Source organism: Lolium rigidum, chromosome 2, assembly GCF_022539505.1.
Source record: "Lolium rigidum isolate FL_2022 chromosome 2, APGP_CSIRO_Lrig_0.1, whole genome shotgun sequence".
Lineage (NCBI taxonomy): Eukaryota > Viridiplantae > Streptophyta > Magnoliopsida > Poales > Poaceae > Lolium > Lolium rigidum.
The window spans coordinates 10,835,603-10,859,914 of record NC_061509.1 but is presented as its reverse complement, the minus strand read 5'-3'; the positions used below and the strand labels follow the sequence as shown (position 1 = coordinate 10,859,914).

The following is a 24,312-nucleotide window of genomic DNA, read 5'->3' as shown; positions in this document are numbered from 1 at the left end:
CCCCTGCGGCCACCGCTCCCCGGACGCCGCCGGCTCTCTCCGCCCCCGGTCGGCTCGTCTCCGCCCCGGCCTTCCCGCCCCGGCCGCCCGTCTCTGCCGGGCTCGCCCGCCGTTACGCGCCATCGCCGCCCACCGCCCGCCGCCCTCCCGGCCGCATGTCCCGCCCCCGGTTGCCCACCCGCCTTAGTTTCCCGGCCGGCGCCCCGGCCGCTTGTCCGCCGCCTCCTTGTCCCGCAGTACTACTTTCGATCGGCAGTTAGACCCGATCCCGATCTGATTCTCGTCAAAAAAAATGTCTTCCTCGTCAGACTATGTTGCGATTCCTCGCTGCCCGGTGATCTTTGATGGCGCGAATTATCCTGATTTTGCTGCCTTCATGCGCGTCCACATGCGCGGTCTTCGTCTTTAGGGTGTGCTTTCTGGCGAGGTCTCCTATCCGCCGCGCCCCGTTGCTCCTACGGCGCCTACTGCACCGACCTCTGTTGCCCTTGCCCCCGATGCTACTCAGGCGGTCAAGGATGCAGCCTAGAGTGCTGATGATACTGCTCTGGCTGATTATGACCGGAAGGTCCAGGAGCATTCTACTGCTGTTGCGACGTATCGGCTGGATCTGACTGACTACACTCAGTGGATAGATGAGGATGCTCGTGCTGTTGCTGTTCTCACTTCCAGTGTTCTGCCTCAGTATGTTGTTGAGTTCATGGGTCTTCCCACTGCTGCTGCTCAGTGGGCTTTTGTTCGTCACCGCTATCAGTCGTTTGGGGATGCTCTTTACCTGTCTGTGGTGCGCCAGGAGCATGCTCTTCGGCAGGGTGATTCCACTATTGATGAGTTCTATACTCAGAGTGATGTTATTTGGCGTCAGCTTGATTCTCTTCGTACAGCTGTGTGTGCCACCTGTTCATGCTGTCTGACTGTGCGCGCGGATCTGGAGTTTCAGCGCATATTTGAGTTCTTGTCGCGGCTCCGCAAGGAGTTTGAGCCGCGTCGTGCCCAGCTGCTTGCCCGTGGTCGTGTTCCGCTCTTTGAGGTACTTGCTGAGTTTCGTGCTGAGGACACTCGTCTTCGTGGTGCTGGTCTTCTTGAGGTTCCCTCTGCACTTGCTGCTCGTGGTCCTCGTGTGCCGTCTGCTCTGGTGCTCCTGTGTCGTCGGCTTCGTTGCGGTCTCAAGTACCGCCGATACTCTCTACTCTTCCGACCCAGGGCCAGAGTCAGCCTCAGCAGTCTCGTGGTATGACAACATGATATCTACTCACGCTTCTTTTCCTGTAGACAGTGTTGGGCCTCCAAGAGCAGAGGTTTGTAGAACAGCAGCAAGTTTTCCCTTAAGTGGATCACCCAAGGTTTATCGAACTCAGGGAGGAAGAGGTCAAAGATATCCCTCTCAAGCAACCCTGCGATCACAATGCAAGAAGTCTCTTGTGTCCCCAACACACCTAATACACTTGTCAGATGTATAGGTGCACTAGTTCGGCGAAGAGATAGTAAAACACAGGTGGTATAGATGGTGGTAATATTGCAGAAAGTAAAGATGCAGTAAAACAGTAAACAAGCGGCGCCAGAAAATAACTTGCTAGCGTGGGAAGCAATTCTTTATGGTGGAAACAAGGCCTAGGGATCATACTTTCACTAGTGGACACTCTCAACATTGATCACATAATAAATAAGTTCTCTTCCTTTGCGCTACATATACTCTTGTTTGATGATGAACACCACTAATTGTGTAGGGCTACAAGAGCTCCCTCAAGCCGGAGTTAACAAGCGCCACAACATTCGATATTCATATTTAAGTAACCTTAGAGCATAATAGATCTTTGCAAAATAGACCAAGTACTAACATAGCATGCACACTTGTCACCATCACACTATGAAGGAGGCATAGATCACATCAATACTATCATAGCGATAATCAACTCCATAACCTACAAGAGATTATGATCATAACCTACGACAAGAACTACACGATGCACACACTGTCACCATTACACCATGCAGGAGGAATAGACTACTTTAATAACATCACATGAGTAGCACATAACTAGTAGCGATACAAAGCTCATATAAATCTCAATCATGTAAGGCAGCTCATGAGATTATTGTATTGAAGTACATAGGAGAGAGATGAACCACATAGCTACCGGTACAGCCCCGAGCCTCGATGGAGAACTACTCCCTCCTCATGGGAGACAGCAGCGGTGATGAAGATGGCGGTGATGTCGATGGAGGAGCCTTCCGGGGGCACTTCCCCGTCCCGGCGGCGTGCCGGAATAGAGACTCCTGTCCCCCAGATCTTGGCTTCGCGATGGCGGCGGCTCTGGAAGGTTTCGCGTACCATGGCTTATTCGTATCGGGGTTTTAGGTCAGGGAGACTTTATAGGCGAAAGGGCGGAGTCGGAAGGGCTACAGGGGGGCCACACACCAGGCCGGCGCGCCCCCCCCCCCCCTCAGGTCGTGCCGCCTTAGTGTGTGGGGCCCCTGTGGCCCCCCTCTGGTCCCTCTCGGGTGTTCTGGAAGCTCCCGATGAAAATAGGGTACTGGGCGTTGATTTCGTCCGATTCCGAGAATATTTCCTTACTAGGATTTCTGAAACCAAAAACAGCAGTAAAACGAGAACCGACACTTCGGCATCTCGTCAATAGGTTAGTTCCGGAAAACGCATCAAAACGATATAAAGTGTGAACAAAACATGTAGGTATTGTCATAAAACAAGCATGGAACATCAGAAATTATAGATACGTTTGAGACGTATCAGCATCCCCAAGCTTAGTTCCTACTCGTCCTCGAGTAGGTAAACGATAACACAAATAATTTCTGAAGTGACATGCTACCATCATAATCTTGATCAACATTATTGTAAAGCATATGACATGAATGAAGTGATTCAAAGCAATGATCTATAGGTTTCTAACAAATAGATAACATATAGCAAAACTTTTCATGAATAGTACTTTCAAGACAAGCATCAAAAAGTCTTGCATAAGAGTTAACTCATAAAGCAATAAATTCAAAGTAAAGGCATCGAAGCAACACAAAGTAAGATATAAGTTTCAGCAGTTGCTTTCAACTTTCAACATGCATATCTCATGGATAATTGTCAACATAGAGTAATATGATGAATGCAAATATGCAAGTATGTAAGAATCAATGCACAGTTGACACAAGTGTTTGCTTCTAAGTTGGAAGGAAATGGGTAAACCGACTCAACATAAAGTAAAAGATAGGCCCTTCGCAGAGGGAAGCAGGATTAAATCATGTGCTAGAGCTTTTCAAGTTTTGAAATCATATAGAGAGCATAAAAGTAAAATTTTGAGAGGTGTTTGTTGTTGTCAACGAATGTTAATGGGTACTCTAACTACCTTATCAACCAGACTTTCAAGAGCGGCTCCCATGAAGGACGGTATCTCTACCAGCAAGGTAGATGATCCCTCTTCTCTTTTGTTTACACATGTACTTTAGTTTTATTTATTAGATGACACTCCCCCAACCTTTTGCTTACACAAGCCATGGCTAACCGAATCCTCGGGTGCCTTCCAACATTCACATACCATGGAGGAGTGTCTATTTGCAAATTTAAGTTGCTTACTGATAGATCAGAGCAAAACATGTGAAGAGAATTATTAATGCAAGTTAATTAATTGGGGATGGGAACCCCGTTGCCAGCTCTTTTTGCAAAATTATTGGATAAGCGGATGAAGCCACTAGTCCATTGTGAAAGTCTGTGAGAAGTAAATGACAAGATCGAAAGATAAAACACCACATACTTCCTCATGAGCTATAAAACATTGACACAAATAAGAGATAATAGCTTTTGAATTGTTTAAAGGTAGCACATGAAGTATTTACTTGGAATGGCAGGAAATACCACATAGTAGGTAGATATGGTGGACACAAATGACATGGCTTTTGGCTCAAGGTGTTTGGATGCACGAGAAGCATTTCCTCTCAGTACAAGGCTTAGGCTAGCAAGGTTGTTTGAAGCAAACACAAGTATGAACCGGTACAACAAAACTTACATAAGAACATATTGCAAGCATTATAAAACTCTACACTGTCTTCCTTGTTGCTCAAACACTCTTACCAGAAAATATCTAGACCTTAGAGAGACCAATCATGCAAACCAAATTTCAACAAGCTCTACGGTAGTTCTTCATTTCTAGATTTAAACTACATGATGCAAGAGCTTAAACATGATTTGTGAGAGCTCAAAACAATTGCCAAGTATCAAATTATCCAAGACCATATGAAGCATTTTCTCATTCCAACAAAATATCAACAAGTGAAGCGATCAACTTTCGCCCTTGAACATTAAAAGCTAAGAACACATGTGTTCATATGAACCAGCGGAGCGTGTCTCTCTTCCACACAAGGATGAACTTATTCGGAGAACTAAGATAAGAAAACAAAAATAAAAGCACACACAGACGCTCCAAGTAAAATACATAAGATGTGACTGAATAAAAATATAGTTTCACTAGAAGAAACCTGATAAGTTGTCGATGAAGAAGGGGATGCCTTGGGCATCCCCAAGCTTAGATGCTTGAGTCTTCTTAAAATATTCAGGGATGAACCACCGGGGCATCCCCAAGCTTAGACCTTTCACTCTTCTCGATCACATTATATCACCCTCTTCTATTGACCCTTGAAAACTTCGCCACACCAAACTTCAAGCAAACTCATTAGAGGGTTAGTGCATAATCAAAATTCACATGTTCAGAGGTGACACAATCATTCTTAACACTTCTGGACATTGCACAAAGCTTCTGAAAGTTAATGAAACAAAGAAACTCATTCAACATAGCAAAAGCGGCAATGCGAAATAAAAGACAGAATCTGTCAAAAACAGAACAGTCCGTAAAGACGAACCTGGAAGGGGCACTTAACTTGCTCAAACGGAAAAACTCAAAATCTAATGAAAGTTGCGTACATATCTGAGGATCACACACGTAAATTTGCAGATTTTTTTGATTTTTTTACAGAGACTTCTGCGCGAATTCGTGACAGACAGCAATGTTGTTTCTGCGCAGCAATCCAAATCTAGCATCAACTTTACCATAGAGACTTTACTTGGCACAAAAACATGATAAGGAGAGGTTGCTACAGTAGTAAACAACTTCCAAGACTCAACAAAACAAAAATTGCTGTAGTAAAATAAACACATGGGTTATCTCCCAAGAAGTTCTTTCTTTATAGCCATTAAGATGGGCTCAGCAGTTTTAATGATGCACTCGCAAGAAATAGTATTTGAAGCAAAAGAGAGCATCAAGAGGCAAATTCAAAACACATTTAAGTCTAACATGCTTCCTATGCATAGGAATCTTGTAAATAAACAAGTTCATGAAGAGTATAGTGGCAAGCATAGGAAGACAAAACAAGTGTAGCTTCAAAAATTTCAGCACATAGAGAGGTGTTTTAGTAACATGAAAATTTCTACAACCATATTTTCCTCTCTCATAATAACTTTCAGTAGCATCATGAGCAAACTCAACAATATAACTATCACATAAAACATTCTTGTCATGAGCCACATGCATAAAATTATTACTCTCCTCATAAGCATAATCAATTTTATTAGTTGTAGTGGGAGCAAATTCAACAAAGTAGCTATCATTATTATTCTCATCAAGTGTAGGAGGCATAGTATAATCATAATAAAATTTACTTTCCATAGTAGGCGGCACCAAAAGACCACTATCATTATAATCATCATAAATAGGAGGCAAAGTATCATCAAAGAAAATTTTCTCCTCAATGCTTGGGGGACTAAAAATATCATGCTCATCAAAACCAGCTTCCCCAAGCTTAGAATTTTCCATATCATTAACAACAATGGTATTCAAAGCGTTCATACTAATATCATTGCTACCAGCATGCAAATAAGATTCCATAGGTTTTTTAATTTTTGCAGCAAACAATCCATGTCTTAACTCAGGAAATAGAAATAAAAGCTCACTGTTGCTTTCCATTATGCCTAACTAGTGTAAACAAGAAACCAAAAGATGCGATTGCGGGATCTAAAGGAAATAGCTTCGAGCACTTACAACGGCGCCGGAAAATAGCTTAGTAGCCGAGATCCGGAGTGTGATTACCTTTTACCTTTCCTCCCCGGCAACGGCGCCAGAAAATAGCTTGATGTCTACTCACGCTTCTTTTCCTGTAGACAGTGTTGGGCCTCCAAGAGCAGAAGTTTGTAGAACAGCAGCAAGTTTTCCCTTAAGTGGATCACCCAAGGTTTATCGAACTCGGGGAGGAAGAGGTCAAAGATATCCCTCTCAAGCAACCCTGCGATCACAATGCAAGAAGTCTCTTGTGTCCCCAACACACCTAATACACTTGTCGGATGTATAGGTGCACTAGTTCGGCGAAGAGATAGTAAAACACGAGGTGGTATAGATGGTGGTAATATTGCAGAAAGTAAAGATGCAATAAAACAGTAAACAAGCGGCGCCAGAAAATAACTTGCTAGCGTGGGAAGCAATTCTTTATGGTGGAAACAAGGCCTAGGGATCATACTTTCACTAGTGGACACTCTCAACATTGATCACATAATAAATAAGTTCTCTTCCTTTGTGCTACATATACTCTTGTTTGATGATGAACACCACTAATTGTGTAGGGCTACAAGAGCTCCCTCAAGCCGGAGTTAACAAGCGCCACAACATTCGATATTCATATTTAAGTAACCTTAGAGCATAATAGATCTTTGCAAAATAGACCAAGTACTAACATAGCATGCACACTTGTCACCATCACACTATGAAGGAGGCATAGATCACATCAATACTATCATAGCGATAATCAACTCCATAACCTACAAGAGATTATGATCATAACCTACGACAAGAACTACACGATGCACACACTGTCACCATTACACCATGCAGGAGGAATAGACTACTTTAATAAAATCACATGAGTAGCACATAACTAGTAGCGATACAAAGCTCATATAAATCTCAATCATGTAAGGAAGCTCATGAGATTATTGTATTGAAGTACATAGGAGAGAGATGAACCACATAGCTACCGGTACAGCCCCGAGCCTCGATGGAGAACTACTCCCTCCTCATGGGAGACGACAGCGGTGATGAAGATGGCGGTGATGTCGATGGAGGAGCCTTCCGGGGGCACTTCCCCGTCCCGGCGGCGTGCCGGAACAGAGACTCCTGTCCCCCAGATCTTGGCTTCGCGATGGCGGCGGCTCTGGAAGGTTTCGCGTACCGTGGCTTATTCGTATCGTGGTTTTAGGTCAGGGAGACTTTATAGGCGAAAGGGCGGAGTCGGAAGGGCTACAGGGGGGCCACACACCAGGCCGCGGCGCCCCCCCCTTAGGCCGCGCCGCCTTAGTGTGTGGGGCCCCTGTGGCCCCCCTCTGGTCCCTCTCGGGTGTTCTGGAAGCTCCCGATGAAAATAGGGTACTGGGCGTTGATTTCGTCCGATTCCGAGAATAATTCCTTACTAGGATTTCTGAAACCAAAAACAGCAGAAAACAGGAACTGGCACTTCGGCATCTCGTTAATAGGTTAGTTCCGGAAAACGCATCAAAACGATATAAAGTATGAACAAAACATGTAGGTATTGTCATAAAACAAGCATGGAACATCAGAAATTATAGATACGTTTGAGACGTATCACAACACCTCCTCGTCCTCCCTGCACCTACTGTGGCAAGTCTGGCCACGATGTCTCTAGCTGCTGGAGGAGGGATCCCAGCTTACGTCAGCAGTACCATGCTCGTACGCAGGCTGGTTCTTCAGGATCTTCTGTTGTTGCAATGTGTGATCAGGACATTATCCGTGGTCTTCATGGTCTGCTCGCTGCTACAGGCTTTTCCTCGTCGGGTACTGCTGGTTCTGTGCCTAGCTCTTCTGGCACCGCGCGACCACCACCTTCCACACAGTCAGGTACGTCATCCCTGTGGTATCTAGATTCTGCAGCTTCTTTTCATATGACTTCTGCGTCTTCTATTCTTTCTGCTCTTCGCTCTCTTATTTCTCCTGTCCATGTTATCACGGCTGAACGGCCAGTTCCCCGGCCCCACCATCTTCGCGCGCAAGGGCGATGTAGTCGTCGTCAACGTCTACAACCAAGGCAATACAAACATTACAATCCACTGGTAAGTTTGATGATCTAAACCGTGCTCGCTCTACTTTTTTATTTTCGAAAAAGAGATTAAAACCCCTTACCTATGCGTCAAAGTGATGCACGGTATGGTTGTGTAAACATACCAATAAACTATTTTCACCTAGCTAATTGTCGATCAAATAACGTTCAAATGGCATGTATGCGCAGGCATGGCGTGGACCAACCTCGGAATCCGTGGTACGACGGGCCGAAGTACATAACGCAGTGTCCCATCCAGCCCGGCGCCAACCTCACCTACACAATCAGTCTATCCGAGGAAGAAGGTACGCTCTGGTGGCATGCACACAGCGACTATGACCGTACCACCATCCATGGCGCCATCGTCATCCACCCCAAGCTCGGCACCACCTTCCCCTTCAAGAAGCCTCACAAGGAGATACCTGTCATCCTTAGTATCGATCATACACTTATCTATGTTTTACTTACTATCATGCAACATGTTGTACTAATCAGCGCCAGTAATTAATTATGATTCGCAGGCGAGTGGTGGAATGCCGACGTCAACTCCTTGCTTGAGGAGGCTAGGAGGACTGGCGGCGAGGTCAGTATTTCAGATGCTAACACCATCAACGGCCAACCAGGAGACCCTCTTCCCCTGTTCACGGAAGGGAACCTTCAAGGCACCTGTGAAGAGTGGCAAGACATACTTGCTCCAGATCATCAACTCGGGGCTCGCCAACGATCTCTTCTTCGGCGTCGCAGGGCATCGCCTCACCGTGGTTGGCACCGATGCCCGCTACACCAAGCCGTTGACCGTCGATCACATATTCATCTCTCCGGGACAGACTATGGATGCGCTCCTCGAGGCCGACTGATACGCGTAGATGCACACGTCCGTTGGGAATCCCAAGTGGAAGGTATGATGCGTATAGAAGCAAGTTTCCCTCAGTATGAAACCAAGGTTATCGAACCAGTAGGAGCCAAGAAGCACGTGAAGGTTGTTGGTCGAGGAGTGTAGTGCGGCGCAACACCAGTGAAACCGGCGCCAACATGGAACCTGCACAACACAATCAGGATACTTTGCCCCGACGTAACAGTGAGGTTGTCAATCTCACCGGCTTGCTGAAAACAAAGGATTAAACGTATCGAGTGGAAGATGGTGTTTGTTTGCAAAGAACAGTAACGAACAATAATTGCAGTAGAATGTATTCAGATGTAAAAGAATGGACCGGGGTCCACAAGTTCACTAGTGGTGTCTCTCCAATAAGATAACTAACATGCTGGGTGAACAAATTACAGGTGGGCAATTGACAAATCAAGATTCAATACATATCAACGATGATTACTATGTGATTTAATCAGGGCATTACGACAAAGTACATAGACCGCTATCCAAGCATGCATCTATGCCTAAATAATCCACCTTCGGGTTAGCATCCGCACCCCTCCGGTATTAAGTTGTAAACAACGGATAATTGCATTAAGTATGGTGCGTAATGTAATCAACACAAATATCCTTAGACAAAGCATCGATGTTTTATCCCTAGTAGCAACAACACATCCACAACCTTAGAACTTTCCGTCACTCGTCCTGCATTCAATGGAGGCATGAACCCACTATCGAGCATAAATACCCCCTCTTGGAGTTACAAGTATCAACTTGGCCGAGCCTCTACTAGCAACGGAGAGCATGCAAGAACATAAACAACACATATATGATAGATTGATAATCAACTTAACATAGTATTCTAGATTCATCGGATCCCACCAAACACAACATGTAGCATTACAAATAGATGATCTTGATCATGTTAGGCAGCTCACAAGATCTAAACAATGATAGCACATGCGGAGAAGACAACCATCTAGCTACTGCTATGGACCCATAGTCCAAGGATGAACTACTCACGCATCAATCCGGAGGCGGGCATGATGATGTAGAGCCCCTCCGGTGATGATTCCCCTCTCCGGCGGAGGTGCCGGAGGCGATCTCCTGAATCCCCCGAGATGGGATTGGCGGCGGCGGTGTCTCTGGAAGGTTTTCCGTATCGTGGCTCTCGGTACAGGGGTATTCGCGACGAAGGCTATATGTAGGCGGATGGGTAGGTCAGGGGGGCTCACGAGGGGCCCACACCATAGGCCGGCGCGGCCAGGGCTTGGGCCACGCCGCCCTGTGGTCTGGCCACCTCGTGGCCCCACTTCGTTATCCCTCCGGTCTTCTGGAAGCTTCGTGGAAAAATAGGACCCTGAGCATTGATTTCGTCCAATTCCGAGAATATTGCCTTACTAGGATTTCTAAAACCAAAAACAGCAGAAAACAGCAACTGGCGCTTCGGCATCTTGTTAATAGGTTAGTGCCGGAAAATGTATAATAATGTTGTAAAGTATGTATAAAACATTCAAGTATTGTCATAAAAGTAGCATGGAACATAAGAAATTATAGATACGTTTGAGACGTATCAAGCATCCCTAAGCTTAGTTCCTACTCGTCCTCGAGTAGGTAAACGATAACACAAATAATTTCTGAAGTGACATGCTACCAACATAATCTTGATCAACATTATTGTAAAGCATATGAGATGAATGGAGTGATCTGAACAAAAGATTGCTAACAAAGATAATGACTAAACAAATGAACCATATAGCAAAACTTTTCATGAATAGTACTTTCAAGACAAGTATCAACAAGACTTGCATAAGAGCTAACTCATAAGCAATAAATTCAAAGTAGAATGCATTGAAGCAACACAAAGGATGATTAAGTTTCAGCAATTGCTTTCAACTTGTAACATGTATATTTCATGGATATTTGTCAACATAGAGTAGTATAACAAGTGCAATAAGTAAACATGTAAGAATCAATGCACACAGTTAACACAAGTGTTTGCTTCTAAGATAGAAAGAAGTGGGTAAACTGACTCAACAATAAAGTAAAAGAATGGCCCTTCGCAGAGGGAAGCATGGATTACTATTTTTGTGCTAGAGCTTTTGTTTTGAAAAACATAGAAACAATTTTGTCAACGGTAGTAATAATTCATATGTGCTATGCATAATATTTCCTACAAGTTGCAAGTCCAATGCATAGAGTACTAATAGTGCTCGCACCTTGTCCTAATCAGCTTGGATAACACGGATTATGATCACATGACATATGTTTCAACCAAGTGTCACAAAGGGGTACCTCTATGCCGCCTGTACAAAGGTCTAAGGAGAAAGCACGCATTGGATTTCTCGCTTTTGATTATTCTCAACTTAGACATCCATACCGGGACAACATAGACAACAGATAATGGACTCCTCTTTTAATGCTTAAGCATTCAACAACAAATAGTATTCTTATAAGAAATTGAGGTTGTATGTCCAAACTGAAACTTCCACCATGATACATGGCTTTAGTTGGCTGCCCAATGTTCTTCTCTAACATATGCATACTCAAACCATTTTATCATGAAATCGCACTTACTTCAGACAAGACGAACATGCATAGCATCTCACATGATATCCAACAAAGGTAAAAAGTTGATGGCGTCCCCGTAAACATGGTTACCGCTCAACAAGCAACTTATAAGAATTAAGACACATAACTACATATTCATCATCACAATAGTTTTTAAGCTATTTGTCCCATGAGCTATATATTGCAAAGATAAAGGAATGAAATTTTAAAGGTAGCACTCAAGTAATTTACTTTGGAATGGCAGTAAAAATACCACATAGTAGGTAGATATGGTGGACACAAATGGCATGGGTTTTGGCTCAAGGTGTTTGGATGCACGAGAAGCATTTCCTCTCAGTACAAGGTTTGGGCTAGCAAGGTTGTTTGAAGCAAACACAAGTATGAACAGGTACAGCAGAACTTACACAATAACATATTGCAAGCATTATAAGGCTCTACACTATCTTCCTTGTTGTTCAAACATTTTACCCGAAAATATCTAGACTTAGAGAGACCAATCATGCAAACCAAATTAAACAAGCTCTACGGTAGTTCTCCATTAATAGATTAAACTACATGATGCAAGAGCTTAAACATGATCTATGAGAGCTCAAACAATTGCCAAGTTATTCCAAACCATATGCAGCATTTTCTGATGCCAACCAAATAGCAAATTAACGAAGCAATTTCAGCCTTCGCCATGAACATTAAAGCACAACTAAGAACACAAGTGTTTGATACGTCTCAAACGTATCTATAATTTCTTATGTTCCATGCTACTTTTATGACAATACTTGAATGTTTTATACATACTTTACAGTATTATTATACATTTTCCGGCACTAACCTTTAACAAGATGCCGAAGCGGCAGTTGCTGTTTTCTGCTGTTTTTGGTTTCAGAAATCCTAGTAAGGAAATATTCTCGGAATTGGACGAAATCAACGCCCAGGGTCCTATTTTCCACGAAGCTTCCAGAAGACCGAAGAGTACACGAAGTGGGGCCACGAGGTGGCCAGACCATAGGGCAGCGTGGCCCAGGCCCTGGCCGCGCGGCCCTGTGGTCTGGGTCCCTCGCGTCGCCCCCTGACCTACCCTTCCGCCTACAAATAGCCTTCGTCGCGGAACCCCCTGTACCGAGAGCCACGATACGGAAAACCTTCCAGAGACGCCGCCGCCGCGAATCCCATCTCGGGGGATTTAGGAGATCGCCTCCGGCACCCTGCCGGAGAGGGGAATCATCACCGGAGGGGCTCTACATCATCATGCCCGCCTCCGGATTGATGCGTGAGTAGTTCATCCTTGGACTATGGGTCCATAGCAGTAGCTAGATGGTTGTCTTCTCTCGCATGTGCTATCATTGTTTAGATCTTGTGAGCTGCCTAACATGATCAAGATCATCTATTTGTAATGCTACATGTTGTGTTTGGCGGGATCCGATGAATATAGAATATTATGTCAAGTTGATTATCAATCTATCATATATGTGTTGTTTATGTTCTTGCATGCTCTCCGTTGCTAGTAGAGGCTCTGGCCAAGTTGATACTTGTAACTCCAAGAGGGAGGAATTATGCTCGATAGTGGGTTCATGCCTCCATTGAATCTGGGATCGTGACAGGAGGTTCTAAGGTTGTGGATGTGCTGTTGCTACTAGGGATAAAACATTGATGCTTTGTCTAAGGATATTTGTGTTGATTACATTACGCACCATACTTAATGCAATTATCTCGTTGTTTACAACTTAATACCGGAAGGGGTTCGGATGATAACCCGAAGGTGGATTATTTAGGCATAAATGCATGCCGGATAGCGGTCTATGTACTTTGTCGTAATGCCCTGATTAAATCACATAGTAATCATCATTGGTATGTATTGAATCTTTATTTGTCAATTGCCCGCCTGTAATTTGTTCACCCAGCATGTTAGTTATCTTATTGGAGAGACACCACTAGTGAACTGTGGACCCCGGTCCATTCTTTTACATCTGAATACATTCTACTAGACTAACTGTTCTTTGCAAACAAACACCATTTTCCACTCGATACGTTTAATCCTTTGTTTTCAGCAAGCCGGTGAGATTGACAACCTCACTGTTACGTTGGGGCAAAGTACTTTGATTGTGTTGTGCAGGTTCCACGTTGGCGCCTGATACGTCCAATTTGCATCACTATTTTGTATCATAATTTGCTGTTATTCATTGATATATTTCATATTGGGACACAATACTTATGTTATTTCATCTATTTTGCATGTTTCATCATTATTGGAGGATCAAGCACCGGAGGCGGGATTCTGCCGGAAAAAGCACCGTCGAACGCAATATTTCGGAAGATCAACCGTGGAAGGAAATTACACGTAAATTCCTATTTTTCCAGATGACGGAGGGAGCCAGAAGGGGGAGAAGAGGGGACCCGAGGTGGGCCCACCCCATAGGCCGGCGTGGCCCAAGGCCTGGCCGCGCCGCCCTATGAGGAGGGGGGCCCACAGCCCCTCTCGCCTCCTTTTCTTCGCGTACTCCTTCGTCCCGAAAACCTAAGCCACAGGGGTACCTCACGAAGAGTTACAGCCGCCTCTGCGGGGCGGAGAACACCAGAGAGAAAAGAGATCTCCGGCGGGCAGGAATCCGCCGGGGAAATTCCCTCCCGGAGGGGGAAATCGACGCCATTGCCATCGTCATCGAGCTGGACATCATCTCCATCATCATCATCATCATCTCCACCATCTACCCCGCCATCATCACCGCTGCACCTCGTCACCGCTGTAACTATTTGGGTTGGATCTTGATTGTTTGATAGGGGAAACTCTCCCGATGTTAATTTCTACTTGTCATTGATGCTATTGAGTGAAACCATAGAACCAAGGTTTATGTTCAGATTGTTATTCATCATCATATCACCTCTGATTGTATTCCATATGATGTCTCGTGAGTAGTTCGTTTAGTTCTTGAGGACATGGGTGAAGTCTAAATGTTAGTAGTGAACTATGGTTGAGTAATATTCAATGTTATGATATTTAAGTTGTGGTGTCATTCTTCTAGTGGTGTCGTGTGAACGTTGACTACACGATACTTCACCATTTATGGGCCTAGGGGAGTGCATCTTGTATTCGGTTGCTAATTGCGGGGTTGCCGGAGTGACGTAAACCCGAGCCCCCGTTAGTATATCGATGCAAGAGGGATCGCAGGATCTCAGAGTTTAAGGCTGTGGTTAGATTTATCTTAACTACTTTCTTGTAGTTGCGGATGCTTGCAAGGGGTATAATCACAAGTTTGTATTAGTCCTAGGAAGGGCGGTGCATTAGCATAGGTTCACCCACACAACACTTATCAAAACAATGAAGATTAATCAGCTACATGAAGCGAAAGCACTAGACTAAAATCCCCGTGTGTCCTCAAGAACGTTTGGTCATTATAAGTAAACAAACCGGCTTGTCCTTTGTGCTAAAAAGGATTGGGCCACTCGCAGCAATTATTTCTCTCGCATTTTATTTACTTGTACTTTATTTATCTGCTACATCAAAACCCCCTGAAAACTTGTCTGTGAGCATTTACAGTGAATCCTTCATCGAAACTGCTTGTCAACACCTTCTGCTCCTCGTTGGGATCGACATTCTTACTTATCGAAGATACTACGATACACCCCCTATACTTGTGGGTCATCAAGATTATTTTCTGGCGCCGTTGCCGGGGAGTGAAGCGCTATTGGTAAGTGGAATTGGTAAGGAAAACCTTTACTGTTTGTGCTGATGTTAATTCTGCCTGATGCTATAAGTCATTATGGAGAGATCTTCTCTTCAATTTATATTTGGGAAATCTACTACTACTGCAACATAGTGGATGAGGCGCCAGGTGAGGAAGTGATACCATATAAAATACCTATGAAAATTATTGAACGTGTTATGGATAACCGCTATGAAGGGGATGGAACTGTTCATCCCGGTGATCATTTACTGTTTTTGCATGAATTATGCGGGTTATTCAAATGTGCAGGTATTGCTATGAATGAAGTTAGAAAGAAACTATTCACTATATCGCTGTCCGGTAAAGCGGCGCACTGGTATAAATTGTCTGAAGAATGGTGATTCTATTGATTGGGAGGACATTGTGCCTTTATTTTATTCTAAATTCTATCCTCCAAGTGAAATTCACAAAGATCGGAACCGCATATATAATTTCTGGCCTCATGATGGAGAAAGTATTGCCCAAGCTTGGGGAGATTGAAGTCTTTAATGCTCAAATGCCCCATTCATGAGCTTCCCGGTAATGTTATTATTGATAATTTCTATGCAAGACTTTCTTTTCAAGACAAGACCTTGCTCGGATACTTCTTGTTCTGGATCATTTACACGCAACAAAGAAGAGTTTAAAAGGGACCTTCTTGATCGGATCCAAGAAAATACTGAAGGATGGGAGAACGACAAAGATAGAGAATCAGGTATAATTTATGATTATAAATGCATTGAAGCTTTTATGAATACTGATAAATTTCGTAATATGAGTGCTACATATGGTCTTGATTCTCAATTGCTGCAAATCTTTACAAAGCTTTTGCCTCTCATTATGAATTGCCTAAGAAGAATTTTGATAAGTATCATGAACCGTATAAAGATAAAATTGATTCATCTATTAATAAATGTGTTTTAGTTGAAACTGCTGATCATGTTATTCCCGAAGCTTATATTGAAAAAACTCCTTTCCTCGCTAAAATGAAAGAGTATTCTGTTATATCTAGTGCGGTTAGTAAAAGTGAAAAGAAACCTATAGAACCTGAAGAACAAATAAAAGTTGAACCTGCTGTTGCAATAGTTATAGATCTTGTGACTGAAAATGTAGAGGATGGTCATATTATTTTCTGTGAAGATGCTTCTAATATTGTTTCACATCCTAATAAACCCAAGCAAGTTAGTGTTCCTATGCTATCTGTTAGAATTGGTGATCATTGCTATTATGGTTTATGTGATATTGGTGCAAGCGTTAGTGCTATTCCTTATGAACTTTACACGGAGATTATGCACGAAATTGGTTCTTGTGAACTTGAAGATATTGATGTGGTTATTCAGCTGGCTAATAGAGAAACTATTTCTCCAATTGGTATTGTTCGAGATGTGGAAGTTCTATGCGGTAAGATTAAATATCCCTCTGACTTTTTGGTACTTGGTTCTGCTGCTAGTGATTATTGTCCTATCATTTTTGGTAGACCTTTTCTAAATACTTGTGGAGCTATTATAGATTGCAAGAAAGAGAAAATTTTGACTAGATTTGCTGGTGAACCTTATGAATTTAACTTTTCTAAATTTACTAAAACTCCTTATAAAGCTGACTTGCCTAGTAATGATTTTAAAATGGAGCAGTGTGCATCTATTGTTCTTGTTCCTAATAATCCTTTGCAGCAACATTTGGAGAATAGCGAAAGTGAAGCTTTTAGGAAAGAAAGAGATGAGCTTGAGGAAATTTTTCTTCGCCAACCTATTCTCAAGCATGATTTACCGGTGGAAGATTTGGGTACAACACCGCCACCAAAGGAAGATCCTGTTTTTGATTTAAAGCCTTTACCTGATAATCTTAAATATGCTCATATTGATGATAAGAAAATATATCCTGTTATTATTAGTTCTAAGCTTTCAGAGATTGAGGAAGAAAGGTTATTGGAAATATTGAAGAAACATCGAGGAGCTATTGGCTACACTCTTGATGATTTGAAGGGGATTTCTCCTTCTATTTGCCAACATGCTATCAATATGGAAGATGATGCAAAGCCTGTTGTTGAACATCAGCGTCGTCTAATTCCGAAGATGAAGGAGGTGGTAAGGAATGAGGTATTAAAACTTCTTGAAGCTGGTATTATATATCCTATTGCTGATAGTAGATGGGTTAGTCCTGTGCATTGTGTTCCTAAGAAAGGAGGAATGATCGTTGTGCCTAACGATAATGATGAGCTCATCCCTCAAAGAGTAGTTGTAGGGTATAGAATGTGCATTGATTTTCGAAAAGTTAATAAAGTTACTAAGAAAGATCATTACCCTTTACCATTTATTGATCAAATGTTAGAAAGGTTGTCTAAAAATACTCATTTTTGTTTTCTTGATGGTTATTCTGGGTTTTCAAAAATTGCTGTTAAAGCTAAAGATCAAGAGAAAACCACGTTCACTTGTCCCTATGGAACTTATGCTTATAGGCGTATGCCTTTTGGTTTATGTAATGCTCCTGCTACTTTTCAAAGATGCATGTCTGCTATTTTTCATGGTTTTTGCGAGAGTATTGTAGAGGTGTTCATGGATGATTTTTCTTCGTCTATGGGAATTCTTTTGATAATTGTTTGCGAAACCTCGATAAAGTTTTGCGAGAGATGTGAAGAAACTAACCTTGTTCTTAATTGGGAGAAATGCCACTTTATGGTTAATGAAGGAATTGTATTGGGACATAAAATTTCCGAGAGAGGTATTGAAGTTGATAGAGCTAAAGTTGAAGCAATTGAGAAGATGCCCTATCCGAGGGATGTTAAAGGTATTCGTAGTGTTCTTGGTCATGTTGGGTTTTATAGGAGATTTATTAAAGATTTCTCTAAAATTTCAAAGCCTCTTACTAATCTTCTTCAAAAAGATGTACCTTTTGTTTTTGATGATGATTGTAAGGAAGCTTTTGAAACTCTAAATAAAGCCTTAACAATCTGCTCCCGTAGTTGAACCCCCGATTGGAATTTTCCTTTTGAAATTATGTGTGATGCTAGTGATTTTGCTTGTAGGCGCTGTTCTTGGACAGCGAGTAGATAAAAAATTAAATGTTATTCATTATGCTAGTAAGACTCTTGATGTCTGCTCAAAGAAATTATGCTACAACTGAAAAGGAATTGTTAGCTGTAGTCTTTGCTTGTGACAAGTTTAGACCCTATATTGTTGATTCAAAAGTTACAATTCATACTCGATCATGCTGCAATTAGATACCTTATGACAAAGAAAGATGCTAAGCCAAGGCTTATTAGATGGGTACTTCTTTTGCAAGAATTTGATTTACATATTATAGATAGGAAAGGTGCTGATAATCCTGTTGCTTGATAATTTGTCTAGATTGGAAAATATTGCTTATGATCCTGTTCCCGTTAATGATAGTTTTCCAAATGAACAATTGGCTGTAATAAAGGTGAGCTCGCGAGAGAGCCCTTGGTATGCTGATTATGCTAACTTTATTGTTTCGAAGTATTTGCCTCCAACCTTTTCAGCTCAACAAAGGAGGAAATTCTTTTATGACTTGAGGCATTATTTTTGGGATGACCCACACTTATATAAAGAAGGAGTAGACGGTATTATGCGAAGATGTGTTCCTGAATATGAACAACAGGAAATATTGAGTAAATGTCATGGTAGTGTTTATGGAGGACATCACGCTGGAGATAGAACCGCACAAAAGGTTCTACAATCAGGTTTTTATTGGCCAACACTTTTCAAGGATGCAAGGAAGTTTATCTTATCTTGTGATGAATGTCAAAGAGTTGGTAATATCTCTAGACGCAATGAAATGCCTATGAATTATACTCTTGTTATTGAACCATTCGATTGTTGGGGATTCGACTTCATGGGTCCTTTCCCTTCTTCAGAAGGTAACACTCATATACTTGTCGATGTTGATTATGTTACTAAATGGGTAGAAGCTATACCTACAAAGAGTGCTGATGGTGAGACCTCTATAAAAATGCTTGTAGATGTTATATTTCCTAGATTTGGAGTACCTAGATATATTATGACTGACGGAGGTTCTCATTTTATTCATGGAGGTTTTAGAAAAACTCTTGCTAAGTATGGTATTAATCATAGAATTGCTTCTGCTTATCACCCTCAAACTAGTGGTCAAGTAGAATTATCAAATATAGAGATTAAATCTATTTTGGGAAAGACTGTTAATAAATCTAGAAAGAATTGGGGTAGTAAATTGAAGGAAGCACTATGGGCTTATAGAACTGCTTATAAAAATCCCATGGGTATGTCACCGTATAAAATGGTTTATTGAAAAGCTTGTCATTTACCTCTAGAACTAGAGCACAAAGCTTATTGGGCTGTTAGAGAACTAAATAAAGATCCGAAACTAGCCGGTAATAAGAGGTTGCTGCAATTAAGTTCTCTAGATGAATGGAGAAGTGAAGCTTATGAAAACGCTAAACTCTTTAAAGAAAAAGTTAAGAAATGGCACGATAGAAGGATCATCAAAAGAGAGTTTAATATTGGGGATAAAGTCCTATTGTATCAGTCTCGTCTCAGATTCTTTGCAGGGAAATTACTCTCGAAATGGGAAGGGCCATATGTTGTTGAGGAGGTGTATCGTTCAGGAGCAATTAAAATTAGCTCTCTCCAAGGCAATGCTACGCAAGTGGTGAATGGACAAAGACTCAAGCATTATATCTCGGGTGATTCTTATAATGTTGACGTTGATATTATTCAAGTGGAAACACCGGAGGATTTCATCAAAGGACAAATTGATAGTCCGCCAGAACTCGACTTTGAATAGCTAACAATACAGGTAATAAAAGTCCGCGTTTAGCTTTCCGAACAATATTTCTGCTGTTTTTGGAAAATATGAAAAATTACGGGATCGAAACGGAGTGGAGGAGACGCACGAGGGCGTGCCCCCATAGGCCGGCGCGGGCCCCAGCCTGGCCGCGCCGACCTATGAGGACACCGCCTCGTTGTCCCCCTCCGACTCTTGTTTGACCTGGAACCTTCCTTTTGTTGCAAAAATATTTGCTATATAATCCCCCGGACCCCTGGAGGTCTGTATATCGTTTTCTCGTCGTGTTTTGTTTCGAGCTGTTTTCTGCCAGGATCTGCTTCGGATCTAGATCCACCATGTCTTCGTCGGGAACTCAGAAGGACAGCTTCTTTGAGGACGTCGTCAACCCGTACATGAACGAGCTGAAGATGCACCCCAAAGAATTGCTGCTCGTAGATGGAGAGTTGCAGATCAAAGATGTCCAAGGTCCTAAGGGAGAAGGGAGTTTGGAAGACAGGATGGAGAAACTGGAACAAGAGGTCTTCAACTACAAGAAGATGGCTGAGCGTGAAGTGGACATCTTTCACAAGATTGTGTCTGAACTCATTGATGGACACAAGAGGGAGACTGCAAAGTTGTGGGACGATATCTTCTCACTTCACGACACCACCAACAAACTCCAAGCTCAACTTTATGATGTTCATAATCAAAACTGTGAGTATGAAAACAGGTTTAAGCACATAAGTCATGCTGCTAGTTTCAGGTTTCCGGAGACCAAGACGTCTTTTGTTGATGGAGAGCCTCTTCCATGGAAGTCTGATGATGGCAAGGAATCACCATCATCACCGAAGGAGTAATTCATCATCGGTATTGGCATCCCCTTGGTTTGTTCCAAGCTTGGGGGAGTGCCGCGGTATCACATCATCACTACCTTTATCTTTTACTATCAAGTAGTGTCATATCATGAGTAGGGAAGTTATCATATGGAATAGTATGCAATGTGGAAGTATCTCTCTTAGTTGGTTATCTATGTATCCGTTGGTGTGAGTTATCGTTATGGAATATTAATGAGAAGTCTTATCATTTACTTTTTGCACACCTTATTTTAGTTTGCAATCTCCATTATATGATCACTCTTGACATTAGTATTGATATCACTTTGGGAGCATCAAGTAAATCTATTTGGTTTTGGCAAATTTAGCATTGGTCAATAGCAACAACACCCTGATGTTTAATTAGAAGAGAGAAATACACTTAGATATATTACTCTATGCTAATGAGTTTAGTATTCTGAAGTTAAAATTGCTTGTGCTTATGAGAAAGATGCATGATTGTTTCTATCATATGTATATTTGTTTGTTTCCTTCAACCTTTATGCTTGCTATCAAACCTTGCTAGCCAAAGACCTGTATTGAGAGGGAATGCTTCTCATACATCCATAACCTTAGACCAAACTCATGCCATTTGTGTCCACCATACCTACCTACTACATGGTATTTTCTGCCATTCCAAGTAAATACTTCATGTGCTACCTTTAAATAATTCAAACTATACTACTCCTTATTTGTGTCAATGTTTTATAGCTCATGAGGAAGTATGTGGTGTTTTATCTTTCAATCTTGTTGGGCGGACTTTCACCAATGGACTAGTGGCACATCCGCTTATCCAATAATTTTGCAATAAGAGGCGGCAACGGGGTTCCCAGCCCCAATTAATAACTCTCATTAATAATTCTCTTCACATGTTTTGCCCTGATTTATCAGTAAGCAACTTAATTTTGCAATAGACACTCCTCCATGGTATGTGAATGTTGGAAGGCACCCGAGGATTCGGTTAGCCATGGATTGAGAAAGCCAAGGTTGGGGGGAGTGTCATCCATAATAAAACTAAAATACATGTGTAAACAAAAGAGAAGAGGGATGCTCTACCTTACTGGTAGAGATGCCGTCCCTCATGGGAGCCGCTCTTGGAAGGTTCGTTTGGCAAGGGGGTTAGAGTCACCGCTACCATTCGTTGACAACAACAAACACCGCTCAAAATCTTACTTTTATGCTCTTTATATGATTTCAAAACTTGAAAAGCTCTAGCACATGATTTAATCCCTGCTTCCCTCTGCGAAGGGCCTATGTTTTACTTTTATGTTGAGTCAGTAAACCTATTTCCCTCTATCTCAAGCAAGCAATTGAGTTGTTGTGAACCAACCATTTATGCTATGATCGAGCTAATTATGTCTTTTATACTTTCTTGTTTAGTACAAATTTTATCTGAATGAATATGACTTTGAAGTTATCAATGATTATGAGGAGATTGTTATGATTGAATATGAAAGCCCAGCTATATAAATTCTAATATGAAAGCTTTGTTTAGAAGATAAGTACAATCCGTTAGTAGTTCTCTGACCAAGAACAAAGTTTGCCATCACCAACTATGATTTCTTATGCACCTTTACTTGTGATTTCTCTTTATTTATTTCAAGATGAGTTATATGAGGAAGTTGTTTACTAGAATGTCTTGTGTGAATGAATATGATGCTTCTTGTCCGTATTTTATTTATCGACTCTTCACTCCATAAACATGTGGTCTTGTTTATCGAGCTCAGTTTCGCTTGGGGACAAGCGAGGTCTAAGCTTGGGGGAGTTGATACGTCCAATTTGCATCACTATTTTGTATCATAATTTGTTGTTATTCATTGATATATTTCATATTGGGACACAATACTTATGTTATTTCATCTATTTTGCATGTTTCATCATTATTGGAGGATCAAGCACCGGAGCCGAGGATTCCGCTGGAAAAAGCACCGTCGAACGCAATATTTCGGAAGATCAACTGTGGAAGGAAATTACACGTAAATTCCTATTTTTCCAGATGACGGAGGGAGCCAGAAGGGGGAGTAGAGGGGACCCGAGGTGGGCCCACCCCATAGGCCGGCGCGGCCCAAGGCCTGGCCGCGCCGCCCTATGAGGAGGGGGGCCCAAAGCCCCTCTCGCCTCCTTTTCTTCGCGTACTCCTTCGTCCCGAAAACCTAAGCCACAAGGGGTACCTCACGAAGAGTTACAGCCGCCTCTGCGGGGCGGAGAACACCAGAGAGAAAAGAGCTCTCCGGCGGGCAGGAATCCGCCGGGGAAATTCCGTCCCGGAGGGGGAAATCGACGCCATCGCCATCGTCATCGAGCTGGACATCATCTCCATCATCATCATCATCATCTCCACCATCTACACCGCCATCATCACCGCTGCACCTCGTCACCGCTGTAACTATTTGGGTTGGATCTTGATTGTTTGATAGGGGAAACTCTCCCGGTGTTAATTTCTACTTGTCATTGATGCTATTGAGTGAAACCATAGAACCAAGGTTTATGTTCAGATTGTTATTCATCATCATATCACCTCTGATTGTATTCCATATGATGTCTCGTGAGTAGTTCGTTTAGTTCTTGAGGACATGGGTGAAGTCTAAATGTTAGTAGTGAACTATGGTTGAGTAATATTCAATGTTATGATATTTAAGTTGTGGTGTCATTCTTCTAGTGGTGTCGTGTGAATGTCGACTACACGATACTTCACCATTTATGGGCCTAGGGGAGTGCATCTTGTATTCGGTTGCTAATTGCGGGGTTGCCGGAGTGACAGAAACCTGAGCCCCCGTTAGTATATCGATGCAAGAGGGATCGCAGGATCTCAGAGTTTAAGGTTGTGGTTAGATTTATCTTAATTACTTTCTTGTAGTTGCGGATGCTTGCAAGGGGTATAATCACAAGTTTGTATTAGTCCTAGGAAGGGCGGTGCATTAGCATAGGTTCACCCACACAACACATATCAAAACAATGAAGATTAATCAGCTACATGAAGCGAAAGCACTAGACTAAAATCCCCGTGTGTCCTCAAGAACGTTTGGTCATTATAAGTAAACAAACCGGCTTGTCCTTTGTGCTAAAAAGGATTGGGCCACTCGCAGCAATTATTTCTCTCGCATTTTATTTACTTGTACTTTATTTATCTGCTACATCAAAACCCCACGAAAACTTGTCCGTGAGCATTTACGGTGAATCCTTCATCGAAGCCGCTTGTCAACACCTTCTGCTCCTCGTTGGGATCGACATTCTTACTTATCGAAGATACTACGATACACCCCCTATACTTGTGGGTCATCGGCGCCGGTTTCACCGGTGTTGCGCCGCACTACACTCCTCCACCAACAACCTTCACGTGCTTCTTGGCTCCTACTGGTTCGATAACCTTGGTTTCTTTCTGAGGGAAAACTTGCTGATGTGCGCATCACACCTTCCTCTTGGGTTCCCAACGGACGTGTACATCTAC

General features: G+C 42.4%; 1 pseudogene; it reads left to right on the top strand.

The window, feature by feature from the left end:
- Nucleotides 1–8,000: 8,000 nt before the first annotated feature.
- Nucleotides 8,001–24,312, top strand: part of LOC124689203 — a 37,034-nt pseudogene continuing 20,722 nt past the window's right edge.